The following is a 19,180-nucleotide window of genomic DNA, read 5'->3' on the forward strand; positions in this document are numbered from 1 at the left end:
ACAGAATTTTTTTTTTTTTTTTTTTTTTGGCCATACCGCTCCACTTGGCATGCGGGATCTTAGTGCCCCGACTGAGGATCGAACCCGTGCTCCTCCAGTGGAAGCACGGAGTCTTAGCCACTGGACCGCCAGGGAAGTCCCCTTACACATTTTTAGGGAAGGAAAACGGCCACTAACAGAGTGACAGGCAGATAAAGAGCCTTGGGCGGGGGGGGGGGGGGGTGGGGGGGGGGGGGAAGAGCCTTGGGCAAAAATAGTTTGAATATTTAGTGGTCTTTTTCCTGGATAATTAGGTACACCCCGTGTGTGTGTGTGTGTGTGTGTGTAAATGTGTGAACATAATAATCCAAGTAGCAAAATGGGTTAAGGGCACTGCACATTTATCTTCATCTCTTACATGAGAAAACAGGAGGGGAATGCAAATGAAAGAGGTTTCAAGGAAGCCAGTTTGGCAGGGCCATATTCATGTTTAAGAACTGATTAACACAACATCCTGCTTTCAGTTTAGTCTGCAGTTACTTGGAAAACTTTCAAAATGAACAAGTGATATAAGACAAATACTTCGCTGCATGCTCTTCGCCGCAGATTTCAAATTCACGTGATAGGACAACCTAAAAGGCGTACTCATCCTTGATGGATTTCCCATTTTATCTTGAATTCCAAATTTAAGGAAATCATCATTAGTACCTAAGTTTTGTGGGGCTGTTGGCATGGATGTCACTTGCCAAGTGTAATCAGTGAATTCATTAGCTGAATCACAAATACGTGGTATTAATCATGTTCTTAAGATTCAAAAAGTGAAAGGAGATAAGGGACTTACTGTAAAGACTTTGTCATTCTCTTATGAAGTGAGAGCCAAAAAGGCACTTTTCTAGGAGGAAAAAAAAAACAAAAACTTTGGAACTTAAACTTTTTGGCAGTGTTTAGTCTTTTCCTGAATTCCTTCAATAGAGAAACTCTGTCACATGGCACTTTCTGTATATTGTTATGTTGTTTCTCAGGCATTTGCAATCACCCTTAGCTCTCAATGAGCTTTACTCAATAATTAGGTCTTTGGGGATAGCCAGACAGGAAGAGGGATAAACGTGAAGAAAATCGTGTTCACAAAATTACTGAAATAGTTTCACTTCTGACATGGCCAAACCCACATAAGATGAAGTCATTTGCGTGCTGCCCAGGACATGTATTTTCCATGACCCTTACCACTGACTCACTGTGTTTAGTCATAAACATTCTTTGAACCTCAATGTCCCTACTTGTAAAATAGGGATGAAAGTACTGTTCACATGGACAACGTTATGAGATGAAACTGGTCTGAAAGGACTTTGCTCTTGTAAGTAAAATCCACATACTTATGTTCTTTATTTTACTAGTACAGTGTTTTATCATAAAGGAATTTGGACAAGGGGTAGGGGAGAAGACAGGAGAAAAAGGGGGAAGGAAGAAATGAGAGAGGAAATAATTTTGACACTAGGATGTCTGTATTGTGATTATCTCTTAAAAACTAGAAATAAGCATTTTGGTTCCCCATGTGAAAATTCAAACTAGTAAAACCATGAACTTGGGGTAATTTCTGTGGTTTAACTAAAGTATCTGGAGTTCTGTTGGTTGGTTGGTTGGTCGTTGCTTTCATTTAAGTGAAGATGATATTTCTAAATGAGAGAGAGATTAGAACATGAATAATACAATGAAGCTGATGACTCCTCAGTTGAAAATACTGAAAATTGGGGATGAAAAAAGAATCACATCATGAATGATTCTTTTCTTTGTACCTATACGAGTCAGGCTGTAAAATTTATTACATGTTGTATAGAGAGCCAAAAATAGTGTGTGTGTGTTTTTCAGACACCTCTTTGTGACTCATTCAACAAACATGACTCTCTTCCAAGTGCAAGGCCCTGTATCTAGTGCTACAGAAGAAACAGCAGGAGACGGTGGCAGAACAATGAGAGCTACCATTTCTATGAGCGTGTGACGTGCCTGTTTCTTTCAGAAGTTATGTTTAAGTCTCACGAAACTCTTCAACATAGATAATTATAATGTTCACTTTCCTTCCAAGTACGAAAACTGAAGATCAGAAAAGTTCAGTAATATTCCAAAGTCAAACAGCCTATATGTGGCAGAACCGGTACTTAAACCAATGTTTTGATGGCGCCATACCCATGCTATTTTGACTAAGCCACCTTCGAGGTACTCACCACCTAGAAGAGATTTTCTCTTTCATTTGCTCAACTTCTCTCTCTCTCTCACACAGACACACACACACAAACACACACTCGTCTCATATAAGAGAGAATGTGATATATATAAATATCTGAAAGAGAGACAAATACTCACACTTGAGTACCTAGATTCTGAGGGCTCTCTTGGATGCCTGGACAGTTGTCAGCACTTCACACTGTAGTCTACACATTCAGTGACATGCATGTACTGACAGGTGTCCATGTACTCTGAGTGCACATGCTAAGTCCTAGAGATACACACATACCTCAGATCTAGTCCTGCCTTCAAGGAGCTCCTAGTTTTGTGTAAGAGTTGACATGTCAAAAAAGTGTTATAGTATTGGACAGTTTTCCAGTTCTTTTGAAAATGCACCAGGTAGAAAAACAAAATGCCACATGCAACAGAATATAGAAGGCACAGTTATTGATTCAAATGCTATAAACTTGGGCTGAAAGAAAAGTGGGGCTTAGGTAATGCAATGAGGCTTATTTGAGGAGAACTATTGACCATTTTCTTTTCCTCTTCCCCTCTTTCAAAACATTCCTTTTAGGCTCTATCTCCCTCATAAGGTTCATATTTTGCATCCTCTAAAAAAAAATATATATATATATATATATATATACATACATACATACATATTTCTCAGACCTTACAGATGGCATCTGAATGAAGTGGTATAGAGAAATAATTAGTTAAAGCTGCACAGAGTTCCTGGATCTTTGGAGAGAGGTCACTGCACGGTGACCCAAATCATGGACGGTGATTATACTACAATCCGGTGACTCAACACAGCAAACTATTGACCTTCATGTTCTACATTTAGATCTAGCTGGGGGAATGTTCAATACTTTGTCAAATACTAAGAACAATCATATTTCATTTAAAACAAAATTAACAAGATATCTTATGATTTCAGGGATGTTAACATGTGAAAATATGTACATCTTAGAACTGATAAAATAGGGTGTGTATCAGTCAAGGTTCTCCAGAGAAACAGAAAATCCACAGGATATGTATACGTCATATATCTATATCTATCAATATCTATCTATCTATCTATCTATCTATCTATCTATCTATCTATCTATCATCTATGGAGAGATTTTAAGAAATTGGCTCATACAATTGTAGAGGCTTAGAAAGTCCAAAATCTGAGTAGGATGGCAGACTGCAGACCCAGGGAAGAGTTACAAGAGTTATAGTTCAAGTTCAAAGGTGGTCTTCTGGCAGAATCCCCTCTCCTTCCAGGGAGGTCAGTCTTTTTCCTTACTGGAAAAAGAAGGTCAGCCTTCAACTGATTGAATGAGGCCCACCACCACCCACATTATGAAGAGCAATCTGCTTTACTCGCAGTCTACTGAATTCAATGTTAATTTCATCTAAAAATTACCTTCACAGAAACATCTAGGCTAATATTTGACCAAATATATGGGCCCTGTAGCCTAGCCAAGATGGCACATAAAACTGACCATGGCAGACGGGCATTAGGAAGCATGGGAAGATTCTGTTCATTGTGGGAAACCTTAGCACTAGAACTCACCCTGTCACAGTGTGCAGACACAGGCAGAGCAGCGCTTGGCTCTACCTCTCTAGGCTTTTTTGTGGGTTCGGGTTTACCCTTTCTGATCTCTTCTGGCCCTTCCCTCTGAGGGAAACATCTGCAACACAATCAAACCCACCCCACAGAGCACACCTCTGGTGAGCTATGAATGGAAGAGGCTCTGTCCTTTTCTCCACATTACTAATGTTTACATTTCTGTTTTTCTGACTTGATAGAGGCCAGACCCCCGGGGGTGGGGTGGGAGACGGAGAGAAAGTCAAATGTGCTCCCAATAGATGAAATACAGTATTTTTTCTAAGTTTACGTTCAGTTCTTCTCATTGGGACTTGTGTCAGTGGACAGATGCGGGTGGAGGAGGTGGGGGAGAGGGAGAAAGTGTGGTCTCAACACTGCCTCCATCTGTCCCGCCAGACCACGCTCCACCCCTACCCACCTGCCCTCTCCCACCACCAAGCTCCCCTGGACCCGCTGCTCTTATCCTCTCTAGAATGTTCCCAGGGCCTGTCTCTGCCAGCAGTAATCCCCTGTTAAATATTACTTACGGTCAGTTTCTTCCCTCCACCCTCTTGCACAATCTTGGAACCACTGACTCACTCTTGCTTTATCTGAAGTATTTGCATTTGGGTTACAATCATGGACTTTGGAGCCACGGAATGTCCCCCTTCGCCACTTGTGTGACTCTAGCCTCCATTCCCTCACCCGTAAAATTGAGAAAATGATAGTACTTACGTCACAGGTGAGTTGGGAAGAGCAAATGAAAGCAGTGGACAGAAAACTCTCAGGATAGTGCCTAGCAAGGCATGAGCCCTAGTGATCGTTAAATATTAACATTCCCGTTTGTCTGATGTGATTTCCCCATGAGATCACGATGCCTAGTATTTGCAAAAGGACTTGATACACAGAATACAAAGATAAAGCAGTACGGTCCTTGCTTTTGCCCTGCTCCTGGGACAATTGGAGGGATACTGTAATATGCTTCTCTTGGTTTCCATCCATGTTAACCATCTTCAGATGGTTTACCCCAGCTCTGTGGGAACAAGATCAACTGTCCATGTGGTGAGGATTAGAAGAATGGGTAAAGTGATAATCCTGGTGACCTCTTGGCTTAATATGGCCCAAAGATAGGTTTTGTCTGGCCCAGCAGGGAATTTGGTTTTGGTTTTGTTTTCAGTGAACTAGTGTGCCTTTAGACGGGGAACACACCTTCTCCATCCACTCCCTATTGTTTTATAGCCATCATGTCATACGTTCACACATGCTTACTTTTTGATCACCTCAATGTCCTTGAAGTTGTGATCCCTGCTATCCATTATAAGAAGACAGAACACAGAGATTGGTGAAATGTTCCTCACTCTTAAAAACATCAAAGACACAGAAACAAACAGCATAGTGAAAAAAAAAATCCTGTTTGGAAATGAGGTAAGAAGTGAAGCTCTGATTCTCTGATTATCCTAAGGAAACATGCTCAAATTTGCATATATGTACCTAATTGAAGGCACTGTGGAAAGTTGAAGGAAATCCAGGGTAAAAGTAATGGGAGCCCTCTGACAGCCTGAGTCAGAGTTTCTTCTCACCCACGTTGAGGGTGTCCACCCGGGTGCTGCTGGGAGTCCCCAGGCGTGAATCCCACATGCTCAGGCACAGAACCTACCAGACGCACCTCAGCTTTCGCCATTTCCTACTCTCCTACTGCCCCAGTCCCCTTAAGCGAAAGCCCATGGCTAGCAAAGCTGCATGGAATTGCCCCCCCAGGGTCTCCCCACAGCCTTCTGTAAACATGATGACGCCAACTGGCACCAGCATCTCTGTGGGCATCAACCCCTGTGCAGGCATTGCGGCCACTCCAATCACCCCAGTGCTGCTCTCTCATGCCAGGCACACGGCCTCCTCCCGCACGCTTCCTCGACTGCAGCCCGAGCTGGGCCATCACGGCGCTCACGTCACGCAGGCACCCAAACTCCATCATGTTCCCTGCGGAACTGGAGCGATCACTCCCCACCAACCACCTCTTCTGTGTCATATGCTGTCACTAGGGCGTCACTAAGCTTCAGTGCCTTACAGAGTCCTGAGTGAAGAGAGCCCTTCCAGTTTTTTCTCAGAATACCTCTGCTCTCTAGCACTCAGCTGCTTGTGGGTGGCGTTGGACCTGAGAGATAGGTGTCATACGGGATTCAGAACTGCCATGACCCTCGGACACCTGAGGCTTCGTTATTGGGTCAAGCTCATTTGCCTGATTCTCTTTCCCTCCAGGACGAGTTCTTCTTTCAGAGGGCTACTCCTTGATTTAATTGGAGTTCTTGTGGGCCCATCCCAGCAGACGTCCAAAGGTGAGTGCACATGAGTATAAATAGAGTGTCCAGAAAAAATCAGATTTAAATTCTTTTGTGGGTTGGAAAATCATTTAAAATAAGTTCTCCTTCCCCATGTCTTGAATAAGAGCTGTCTATTCTCCTTTGGGTGGACTCCTTGGTCTGGGAAGAACCATTTGAATGGCATCATTTTGTTACATGGAGGTGTGAAGCACGTACTCACCCCTATTCTGGAAGAGAATACAATGGGACTTCTTGATTAGCGGAGCCTGGCTCTTGTTCTGTAGGTGGATGGAGTCCTCAAGCCCCTCCATGAAACTCAGGGCTCTATAGATCTTGGAGGTTATGGGGTACACATTCTAAGAAAGTGCTTGCTACACAGAGGCTCATGGGATGGAAACACTTATTTTTTTCTGGTTTTAAAATAATTCATTTCTTAGGTCTGTTTTAATTTCATGTCTCAGAGCATATATTATTTAACCAAGAGTTGCTGGACAGAGATTGTAAAAAGGGAGGAAACATTTAGGATAAGAAACTGCCTCAATTCCATTAGAATTCGACCCTACCTTGTAAAGTCTTGCTAGTATAAGTTTCTATCATACTTCTTTAGTGCTTACAAAAAAAACATTTACTTCTGAATTTCCGACATTGCAAATAAAAATTTTTATAATTAAGTATGCACTCAAGTTGACACACAAGATCTCAGTTCTTTCACTCTGTGATTCAAAGTTTTAAAAACACCTCCAAGGGACAGGTAGTAACCTTCACAGAGGTGAGATGGCAAGAAAAGACTAATGAGCTGCTCTGAAATTAAAGTCATCGAGAGGTAGTTGAGAGACGTTGGAAGAAAGAGATCCAAACTGGCTCATTAGACGGCACCGCAGGGCATGGATTGTTGGCAGGGAGAACTGGTTCTGGAATGTTCGACTGGTACTAGGATCACCTCTAACCCACCTAGGAGTGCTATCAGGTGCTTTGGGGGAAGTGGCTGCCTCTGAACGATGGGATACAGCTGACAGTACTGTACATGTGACAGCCAGGTCAGTGTAAGCTTATCGTTGGGGGAGGATGTGTTCTCCTTCCCCCTAGGAATTCTGTGTATTGGTGAAAAGTATCAGCAGCAACGGTGGTTAGAAATTTCAGTGGAGTGCCTTGGTTTTGGCAGTGATGCTGCACTTCAGCAATGATAGAGTGGGATGGGGTACATTTCCCCCCAGTGACTCCAATACACATGTGCCGAGGGCTTCCATGAAAGGTGCCTGCCTTGTCCAGCTTAACAGCGAGGCAAGGGTCGCTTTCAATAGCTTTCCACTCAGTAACATAAAATAGTAAGCTGCTAGAGCAGCATTATTCACAATAGCCAAAAGGTGGAAACAGCCTAAATGTCCACTAACAGATAAGTGGATAAACAAAATGTGTTATATGCAGACAACAGAGTATTATTCAGCCGTAAAAAATGAATGAAATTCTGAAACATGCTACGACACGGATGAACCTTGAAGATATTATACTAAGTGAAATGATCCAGTCATGAAAGGATAAATATTGTACGATTCCATTTATATGAGGTACTTAGTCAAATTCATAGCGACAGAAAGTAGAATGATGGTTACCAGGGGCTGGAGGAAGGGGCAAGAGGAAATTATTATTTAATAGATATAGAGGTTCTGTCTGAAGTGATGAAAATTCTGGAAATGGATAGTGGTCATGGCTTCACAACAATGTGAATGTATTAATACTTAATGCCACTGTATCATATACTTAAAAATGGCTAAAATGGTACATTTAATGTTGACTATATTTTACAACAATAAAAAAAATTTTAAAGAGTAAGGTGTTAGAGGTTGGGTTGGTGAATAACTGCATTTTTTTGCTCTTCTGATCACCAGGGAGCCAGAAATCTATGTAATTTGAGTATTTAAGCAAATCTGACCTGATTTTCAATTACTAAGCTAGTGATGTCAGGAGAATTCTGAATTACATTAAAAAAATCTGATACATAAAATTATAAGCAGAACTGGGGCATCTTTTAACTTGAGAGATTTTAAAAGCCTTTAAAGTATTTGTTTTAAATGGATCTGCATCCATTTACCTTGTTCAGCTATCCTCGGACCCAGGTAAGTTCAAAATCTAAAGATAACACTAGAAAGTGACAGAGAAGCAGCTCTTCTGAAACTGTTTTGCCAATTCTACTGTGTGGAACTGTTTTTTTAGCACACTCAATCCACCTTCAACAAACATCAGCCCCATTGCTCCATCCTCACACTGTACTGAGAATTCTAATCAGCTGGGAATTTTGTTAAAATGCAGCTTCTGCTTCAACAGGACTGGGGAGGGCCTCAGACTCTGCATTTCTAACCAACTCCCAGATGGGAATTCCTGTCTGAGAACCCTCTGAGCAGCGAAGCCCTCAGTCATGCTCCTTCTGGGTTTGATTTATGTGTTTTTTTGTCCCACCAGAATGCAAGCTACCTGGAGGGCAGAAACTAGGACTCATAACTATGTATCTCTCCCAGCATCTAGCATAATGCCTTGTGCAAATCTAGAAGCCCAAGTATACTGGTAACAATGATTAAACTCAAATTACAAAAAGTAAACCGCAAATACAGAAGGAAAAGGGGAAGAAAATATTTATTAGAAAATAAAAATGGAAAACCTGTGAATAGTCTATGATATCCCAAGTGAATCAATTTTGCTAAGTAAAAGAAATGGTTTTACAATGTTTGAATGCACGGATGATCTTAAGGAAATAATACAACACCCAGGAAAATATTTATGGAAAAGCAGAGATGATTTTCTTATGAGATTGACAAGTGACACCTCTTAAAGGAATTTCATCTTTCAAATTTCAAAGAGACGTATTTCACTGCACACGTGAAAATGGCTAAATTCATTTCTAAGGACTGTGTATGTGTAGGCATCATGTAATAATTTCACAATTTATTTAGCATACTGCTTTGTCCTTAAGCAACTACGAACAATTCCCCGGCATTGTTGTCCTTCTTTAGCATAAATCTATAAAGTAGGCCTCAAGAAATGAATCACGTCTTCGAGTGTAAGAAAATAAGATAATACAGTAAAAAAACAGTCATGCGTAGAGCTGATCCTTGTTGATGTATGAAATAAATATTTTGCCAAATAGTAACAAGGTTGCCTGTGAAAAATAATATGTTGAAATGGTTGTGAATTTTAAGTTTGTACAAATTCTGGTTTTTAAGTATAAAAGCACACGTTCCATCCCGTGGTCTTCCCGTGATGCTAATTCTTCTGAGGTCACCACTTTTTCTTTTATTATTCAGTGGGCAGAGTTATTTCTCAACATGCGCTAGCCTACATTTGAATTGCTTAAAATTTCCCCAACACTGCTTTCTTCCATTTTCTGTAGTGCAGAAAATGAAGTATAATATTCATTTTTACCACAGCAGACGTCCTTCTGATAGACCTCTCTCCATAGGCACCACTGACAAAGGGAAGGAAGGTCAAGGTCTTTATTTATCTCTTGGCTCCCATATGGAGGACGTTCAGTGTAAACCATCTACCCAAAGCCCATCTGATGAGCAGTCAGCCTCCTTCCTTGACAGGTTATTATTGGTCTGTAAATTGGAGGCTATAAATCTGACAGCAGCATTACAGCCTCTGAATTGAACGTATAACTTAATTTATAAACTCATGTTCTCCATTTCAAGAACTGTAATAAACCAAGTGTGTGCTGATTTTCTAACATGGATTTATTTGTTTTTCGGTAAGTTTGAGAGTTGATGTGGCTTGCGTCTTTAACTCATATGAATTCTTAAACACTGGTTTATTTAATCTACTAGTTCTTATCTCTTTCCTCTACTCTTTGTATTGAGAAAGGCTCTGAAGTTTCTTATTCCAAATTACATGAAACATTGATTAACCCCATAGATTTAGCTAAGTGCTTTTGTTATTAGATATTTTTAAAAGACTCAGAGAGGCAGAAGGGCAGAAATTCTGTAATTAATCAGGATTGCCGGGCTCTGCTGCTACAGTGGCAGTGAATTGGTTCCCAGTAGGAGAGTTCATAGAAAAACATCCAATTTCAAAATGGCCTGGATGCATCAAAGGGATTAAGCTGTAATGCTTTTAATCCCCGTAACTCAAACAAACAGAAAATTTTCCTGAGCAATGAATTGCATAATGTATTTGTGGGCCAGCAAATGATCAGAACAGAACATCAGTCAAACAGCCAACTCTGTAGCCCAGGATTTCACTGGGCACAGCTAGAGAGACAGCCCAGCGGATTTAGACACTTGTCTTTAAACTCGGGGGTTTGAGTGAAAGTAAAATGGGTACTGTTTTGGAAAGTTCCAGTCTCTGGAGCTCCCAAGCTGTCAGAGACCCGACTGATAAACCTTGAGTCAGGAATGGCAATTATGTGGCACATTGGCTGTACCTCCCCTACTCTCAAGGCCCATGATGACAGACCACGCTTTTTCACCATCACACATCCTGTCAAGAATGCCTCCGAGTTCCATTCTATTTGCCATCCCTCTTCCAGGTCTTTTCATTTCCATGATCAAATTTCTCACAGTTTCCAAACATCTGCTAGAAGATGTCAAGTAGCATACAACTCAAAAAATATATATCTTTCTATACACTGCCAAATGTAAAATAGATAGCTAGTGGGAAGCAGCCGCATAGCACAGGGAGATCAGCTCGGTGCTCTGTGACCACCTAGAGGGGTGGGATAGGGAGGGTGGGAGGGAGGGAGACGCAAGAGGGAGGGGATATGGGGATATATGTATACGAATAGCTGATTCACTTTGTTATACAGCAAAACTAACGCACCATTGTAAAGCAATACTACTCCAATAAAGATGTTAAAATATATATATATATATATATATATATATATATATATATATATATATATATATATATTCAAATAACCTGTGTTTATTTTATTTGGAGGCTTCTGGGTATTATTTTTTTAATGAAGCTTTTTATTTTGAGAAAATTTTAGATTCACATGTAACTGTGAGAAATAATACCTAAATATCCATGTACCCATTTCCCGGTTTCTCCCAGGGGTAACATCTTGCAGAACTAGAGTACAATATCACAACCAGGGTGTTGACAGTGATACAGTCAAATACGGACATGCCCATCACCGCAAGGATCTCTCCTGTCACCCTTGATAGCCACACCCACTTCTCACCTGTCCCCATCCTTCCTTTAACCCCTGGGAACCACAAATCTGTTCTCCATTTCTATAATGTTGTTGTTTCAAGAACATTATTAAAATGGAATCATGCAGTATGCAACTGTTGCTCACTGGCTTTTTCCGCAGAGCATAGCTCTCTGGAGAGTCACCCAAGCTGTTCTGTAGAGCAACAGTTTGTTTTATTGCTTCATGGTATGGATGTACCTCAGTTTGTTTAATCATTCACCTGTCGAAGGACTTCTGGGTTGTTTCGTGTTTGGAGCTTTCACAAACAAAGCTGCTATAAAAATATGTGTATAGGTTTTTATGTGAACATGCCTTTTTTCCCTGGGGAAAAAAAGATGTACCCAGAGTACAATTGCTGGGCCACATGGTAGCTGCGTGTTTAATTTTTTAAAGAAAACTCAAAAGTTTTGCAGAATGGTTGTAAGATTTTACATTCTCAGCAGCAATGAGATCCAGTTTCTCTGAATCCTCGTCAGCATTTGATATTGTCACTATTTTTAATTTTAGCTATTCTCAGAGCTCTGAAGTGATATCTTATTGTGGTTTTAGTTTGTATTTCTCTAATGGCTGATGATGTTGACCATTTTTTCATGTACTTTTTTGCCATCTCTATATTCTTGATAAAATATCTCTTCACGTCCTTTGCCTACTTTCTAATAGGACTGTTTGAGTTTTTGTCGCTGTGTTTTGGGGCTTTGTTACCCCTGGAAAGACCGAACTCTCCATGATGTGTCTTCTGACACCACCCCAATGGGGAGGGAGCCCTTCATTCTGCTAGGTGAGGGCAGCAGTCCACACTTCCCACATGGTCTCCACGGACACTGTATGGGCCGAATGGCTTATTACCACCAGGTGGGGATGAAAACTCCATTCCATATTTAGCCTTCTCTGACAACATCCTGGTGAGGGTTTTGAGGTGCCCTGTTACAGCTTCATGAGGGTGGAAGTCTAGGCTCCCACTGAGCCTTTGCTGGCATGTGTAGCTGGTGCTACAGGTTTTCTCTTATGTTTGGCTTGGATAGAGCACGTGTATAAATGTGTTCCCTCCTGCCCTCCTTCTTCTTTCCTTCCTTCCTTCCTTCCTTCCTTCCTCCCTTCCTTCCTTCCTTCTTTCCTTCCTTTCTTTCTTCCCTTTTATGACCCTTTGGCTAGGGAGAGAGCAAACTTTTGGGGGGCTTTTTAATCTGAACCCATTGGCATTTCGTTGTTTTTGACTTCTCCAGCTTTCGGTTTGGGATATAGGAAGCAAAAAGAAAATCCAGAGAACTCACTGCTGTGTTGTTCCTTGGGTCCTGATTTCCATAGCCAATCTGTCATCTTCTCTCCACCTTTCAGAGTCTTCTTCTGTTTGTTTTATATATAACATCCATGGTTTTTAGTTGTACTTAGTAGAAGGAATGGAGAAAGACATGTCTACTCCATCTTCCCAGAAATGGATGTCCAGGTCTATCTTTTTATTCAGTAGGAAAGTTTAGAAAATACCCCAGTGTGTTTTATTGTAAGCAAATTAATTATTAGGCATAGACTGTGAGAATGTTGAAAATGCCTAGAGGCCACAGATAACATCTGGAAATAATCCAGATATCAAAATTGCATTAAGAAAGTTACTGCTATGTTAGAAAACAGAAACATCTAGCTCCCCCTTAAAACAGAAGATGTACCATCACCCCTTTTATGCTGGTCAGTCTGCAAACCTGTTCACTGGTTTTGAGACGAATCCAAGATACCTATTGGATTTTTTCAGTCTGGTTTTTGCTGAGACCCACTGTGTATTCAAACACTGCAAACGCTTTCTCTGGCTCATAGGCACTGCGGGTTTTAATAAAACTATTTACACGAAGTTGTTCATGACTTCATATGTTACTCTTCAGTAATGTTTGCATTTTAGAAGAGGGATACCACTGCTGAGGCAGTCTTCAGCAAAAGAGTGGACTGTATACAATATGCTTTCCAACATCAGTATGTCATATTTTCTGAGAAGGGAGAAAAGACTTACCAGAATTCTTCAGATTGCAAGAAATTGGTAAACACGTTATCACTTTACGTTGAGATGAGCCCTACAGCGACGTACACTTTTCCCACAGATGTGACGGTTAGTAAATATCTTTACTTTCTGTATACATCCATGAGGACTTTCTCTGTGAAAAGTATACGTGTAGGGGTGTGAGTACAATATAGTCTGCTTGATCCAAAAAATCTGGCTTACGGCACAAGAAGAGAGAGATTGGTCTTGTAGGGGATCATAGTGGCCAGGCTGTCCTAACTCTAAAGTGTTTCTTCTCCCCGTGGAAGCCCAGCACAGCCATTAAGAGTGTGGCTCTGGGTTCAGTGAGGCCTGGTCACTGCCTTTTACTGGGGGTATTGTTTCAATGACTTTCTAAACCCAAGTTTTCTGATCTCATAAGGTAGATATGATAATATTATCTATCTTGTATAAGACAATTCATGGAAAGTGCGTCGCAGATGTAGTTCCACAAGGCACAGACTCAATGAGTGTTAGGTATTAGGAGTTAAAATCTTTGAATTAATCAGGTAGCCTCCCCTTAACAGGCACAGATGTGTCACCCTGAGGACTGGGCATCAGCGTTGTACTGTCTTCCTGAAAAATTCTCTGCAAGAATGAGAGGCTAGGAAACTTAGGTGATGTCAAAGAAGGCTGTGGTCACGTGAGGGCCAAGTCCACCTGCCTGTGTACCTGTTACCTCTTACCTTCTCTATAGGCTGGACTAGAATACACACACCCTTGATACCTTTGAAAACTCTGGAACTTCCATAGATAATATGTCTTGCATCTCTTTTCTGATCACACCGTCATTGTTTTAAGCCATTTCAAAACAAGAGATGTGTACTGAGCATTAATCAAAACACATTGGGGGGGGCCAGTGGAAAAGATGCCTGGATGGCAAGAATTTTCCTTGAGCTGGTAATTTTGTAAGCATGAGCCAATTTGCCAAAATGCTAGTTGTGTCTGGAAATAAAGTAGGTTTATTGCCTACCTTTTAACGCCTCCATTGCCAAATCCTTCATATCAGATAAACTTCATCATGGCCTCAGCAAACTGAGTTAATCTGGGCTTCAAAGGCAGCAATGTGGCTGTTTCATTCGAATCTAGAATTGTGATAAAACCAAAAAAGAATTGAGCATGTGTAGAACTCTGTAAGGCCTACGAGTGAAGGCTGACTTACAGCATTCCCCCTGGACCTTGGGTTAAAAAAGAGGAGTGAAGTGAGACCCATCTATGAGAAGCCCTCCAACCACACTTAGCCTGGCCTGAGTCTCTCAGAATTTATTAGGTGTCCAGGAACACCACGGTTGTGCACTTTGTAACTTTAGGTAGCTGAGCCCAGCATAGCATATACAATTTAAAAGACACTAGAGAGGTGTTGAGTTGAATTTAATGTAGTTGAGTGAAATGGAAGAGAAACCAAGGCTTGAAAGCTCATTTTCTCTGGAAGAAGGAGGAACAGAGGGAATCAGCACTTTAGGGGGGATTATCCTTTGCCAAGAGGAAGGGAGCAGTACATAGTTGTCAGGATAACGTGTTATAGTAAAGAAGAGAGGCAGACGAGGAATTTATTCTTGTCATCACCCCAAGCCTGGACCACTTAGTTAGAGAATTAGCATGACTCCAGCAACGTGGTTCTTTTACCCTTTTGAGGGGAGCAGCAAGATACAGGAGGCAGAGCTGTAGAAGGCGGAAACTAGCCTTCACCTCCTATATGGGCAACACCATGCTCATCAGTTTACGCAGATTCTCATTTCATTTCCTCAACCCCTCTCAAGTCAAGCTTTAAAGTGCTGTGATACCCCAGAGTACCCCAGCCCTAGAGAGTATCAATGCCTACTAGAATAATATGTTATTTTTCCAAAGAATATGCATTTGAATAGTGACCAAAGAAGTGGAGTAAAGGTGTGAGGTCACAAACTCTTACTGAGTAATGTCTCACCTATATATCTATTTATCTATCTATCATCTATTTATCTAGAGAGAAGTAGAGAGAGAGAGAGAGCTCAGGGTGCTGGAGTGTCCTCACTCAGTGGGCCTTAATGCCATCTACCCACATTGGTGACCTTACCATCTTCCCCTGTGGGTACTGCCGGAAAATGGTATGTAATGAAAAACAATTGTGATATATTGTACTGACTTGAAGTAGATGTTGGTTATATGTACAGTACTGAACTTTATCTTCCTTTATCATTCTGCCCACTTTTTTTCCTTTTCCTCTTCCCATGCCCACAGTTATTTTTATGAGGCTGATGCTGGCAAAGCCTACCCTCCTTATGCTAATCAAAGGTCAAAAAAAATTAGGGCTTTGTTTTCCCTTTTGTCCTCATGCAGATGCTTTTATTGGGATGGCAGGCAGGCACTTTGGTGAGTGTAAACTGTATGAGCATCTAGTAGAGATTATATTTATGGCAGTACATATTATTTTCAACTTGTCACAAGGCCATCAGCCCTGACATGACTAAGTTCGTTATTTATATGTTAATAATCCTGAGGGCGCAGAGGGAGATCTCGATTAAGCTTCCAGGCCTACAAGCTCACCCTCCTGGACCTGGGGAGCCTTCCCTCCAGAGGCCCTTGGCCCCTCAGTCTTCACCTGTGTGGTTGCTAATACATTGCAGAGGGAGGTTCTGAGGTCTGGTGCATCTTTTCCTAGACCCCTTCTCCTAGAATTACCTAAGTCAAGTCCTGCCAGTCTGGGCGGGTTCCCCTTCTGTTGGTTTCCTTCCCATCACCCTTTTTGTATAGTATCAGTATCCTCCAGAGGATGAGAACTCCTTGTTTGCCAGACCATGTTTTATTCTTCTTGGTCTCCCCAGCACCTAGCACAGGCCTGGCTCATACTAGATGCTTAATAAAATGAATGCATGAATGAATGAATGAGAGCAGGGATGTCATAAATTCCTTTTACGAACTATAAGATAATCTTTTAGTTTAGACACGGCCATTAGCTCCATAAGGCAACCCTTTCATCTTAGAATTATTATAACATTCCTAATTTGGAGGCATATTTGGCCGCCTTATAATCTGGACCATTTCCCACCTTGTTTTACTCTTTTGAAACAATAGAGACATGGAAGCCTTTCATATGCTAATGAAGTCACCTGACCCAATTCACCTTTTTGCAGGCTAACCATTAAACTTTCCTCATAGAATGTGGTGTTCAGACCCTTTCTCAGCCCCAGTTCTCTTTTTCTAGAAGTTCTCTGATTTATCACCTTCTCTACTTAAAATGTGGCACTTAACCCTGAATACATTCCTTTGACCTAGCCTGATCAATGACTTTGGTATTCTCATTTTCTGCATCTGTCTGCTGTCCTGCTGCCTACTGAGCTCAAGATACCCAGAAAATGCAGCTGGAGGTCATCTCGGCCACATGCACTTTCTTCCTTCTGTGATCATGCTTCTGTCCTGAATCCCTTCTTAACTTTCCTACTATGATAAGCTAGTTAAGAGGAAACTTGAGCATGCCCTTTCCTTGTCACTCTTAAAAACAGGTCTAGGGCTTCCCTGGTGGCTCAGTGGTTAAGAATCCGCCTGCCAATGCAGGGGACACGGGTTCGAGCCCTGGTCCGGGAAGATCTCACATGCCGCGGAGCAACTAAGCCCGTGTGCCACAACTACTGAGCCTGCGTGCCTACAGCCCAAGCTCCACAAGAGAAGCCACTGCCATGAGAAGCCTGCACACCGCAATGAAGAGTAGCCCCCGCTCCCTGCAACTAGAGAAAGCCCACGCGCAGCCATGAAGACCCAACGCAGCCAAAAATAAATAAACAATAAATAAATCAATTTAAAAACAAACAAACAAACAAACAAAAACAGGTCTAAGAGGTTTCACACGTAGCCAGCTCCTCCTTGCACTCTCTCCTGGGTCTCTACCCTGCTGGTCTTCTCTGCCTAAACTACTATATACAAAATAGATAACTAATAATAACCTGCTGTATAGCACAAGGAACTCTGCTCAATACTCTGTAATGGCCTACACGGGAAAAGAATCTTTAAAAAAAAAAAAAAGAGTGGATGTATGTATATGTATAACTGATTCACTTTGCTGCACAAGTGAAACTAACACAACATTGTAAATCAACTGTACTTCAATAAAAATTAAAAGAAAAATAAATGAAATACTTAAAGTTAAAAAAAAAAAAAAAGCTTCCTAATGAAAAGGAACCCTCCAACCCCAAATGCACATTTGTGCAAAATCACCATCCCTGGGAGAAATGAAAGTAAGAGACGACAAAAGCATTGCTCATCTCTTTATCTCTTTTGACAAGATAGCCATCATCTTTGCTTCATCCCACCATATTTTACGCTGTCTTGACCCTGGAAGTGGGGCAGAAAAAGGAAAATGAGAGATTGCTTTACTCTTTCCAATATTTTTAGTATTTCCTCTTTATTTATCCTTCCATTGAGCTGTATGATGTTTTCTACACCTGAGGTGGGATATGGGAGAGAAATGGAGGCTGACACCATACATAGTAGAATGGGGATCATCTCTGGCATTTATCCAGTCATTTAATGCCTATTAACATAGTCCAAGATTGCATTGGTTTCTTCGTCCTCCATGAGACAGTGCAGGTTCTTACTGAGCTTGTGCTCGTGAAATATCCCCCTTTCTATGCTTGTGCAATTACCATTTGAAGCACACATTCAGGATTCAAATTTATCTTTTTACTCAATGTAGCTTGCTAGTAATTAAAGCATTTAAAGTCTTGTATTTGACTCTGTCAACAATTTGGATGTAATTAGTAAACAAAGTTTAAATTTATTATTTGACACAAGTTGTTGAGAAGTGTTTATGTAAAAAAATCCTCTAGCTCATTTTATTCGATTTGTTTATTTTGTTAGTAATGTCTAGTGTCATTGCTTTGTGATCAGATTGTACACAGTATAACTACTTTATTGAAGATATGTTGTCTTTGTGAGTACAATGCAATTTTCATAAGTTTTAAGTGGGTGCTTAAAAAAAAGAGGTACAGATCTTCCTTGACTTACATGGGGTTATGCCCTGATAAGTCCATCATAAATTGAAAATATCATAAGTTGAAAATGTATTTGATACACTTACAGTATAGAACATCATAGCTTAGCCCAGCCTACCTTAAACATGCTCAGAACAATTACGTTAGCCTACAGTTGATCAGAATCATCTAACAGAAAGCTTATTTTATAATAAAGTGTTAAATATATCCTTTAATTTATTGAACACTGTACTAACATGAAAAACAGAATGTCTATATGGTTACAGAATGGTTGTGAGTTTATCAGTTGCTTACTCTCATGATCTCCTGGCTGACTATACAGCATATCACCAGCCTGAGAAAAGATCAAAATTCAAATTACAGTTTCTACTTAATGCATATCACTTTCACACCATCATAAAGTTGAAAAATTGTTAAATTGAATCACCATAAATTGGGGACCATCTGGGCTTTATTTTGGCCACAGAGTTTGATATATGTCTACTTGCTAATTTTTATTAACAAGATCAACCAGATCGTTTTTATCTTTTTTTTTTTTTAATTGTTATTGTCATCACCTATGAACTGTCAAAGACTGAGTGGTAAGTTCTGTTATTACAATAAAATTATGTTTCTGTTGATTTGAATTTCTAATAGTTTTTGATTTATATATTTTGATTCTTAACTATTCAACTCATAGAGTTTTGTTACTACCATGCATTTCTAATAGATTGTTCCCTTATTGGTAGAAAATGTGCTTCTTTGTCCTCTTAATGGTTCTTTTTCTTTTTTCTTTTGCCTTGAATTCTAATTTTTCTTACGACAATATTGCAAGCATTATTTGTTTGTTATCTGCCCTTAACTGATGCAATTTTACTATCCTTTTACCTTAAACAGATAGCACTTTTGATGACTGCCTCCTATAAATTT

At 40.6% G+C, this 19,180-nt stretch overlaps 1 long non-coding RNA gene across 2 annotated transcripts; it reads left to right on the plus strand.

Annotated features, from left to right (window-relative positions):
- Positions 1-1,247: 1,247 nt before the first annotated feature.
- On the plus strand, positions 1,248-18,844 carry LOC130704705 (uncharacterized). Of its 2 annotated transcripts, none has more exons than XR_009005141.1 (6): positions 1,248-1,333; positions 1,846-2,190; positions 5,075-5,203; positions 6,035-6,111; positions 15,271-15,391; positions 16,787-18,844. It is a non-coding gene; the product is annotated as an uncharacterized LOC130704705 (long non-coding RNA). The 2 variants fall into 2 exon arrangements; XR_009005142.1 differs by having other exon boundaries at positions 1,846-2,128.
- The last annotated feature ends 336 nt before the right edge of the window (positions 18,845-19,180 follow it).

Source organism: Balaenoptera acutorostrata, chromosome 14, assembly GCF_949987535.1.
Source record: "Balaenoptera acutorostrata chromosome 14, mBalAcu1.1, whole genome shotgun sequence".
Lineage (NCBI taxonomy): Eukaryota > Metazoa > Chordata > Mammalia > Artiodactyla > Balaenopteridae > Balaenoptera > Balaenoptera acutorostrata.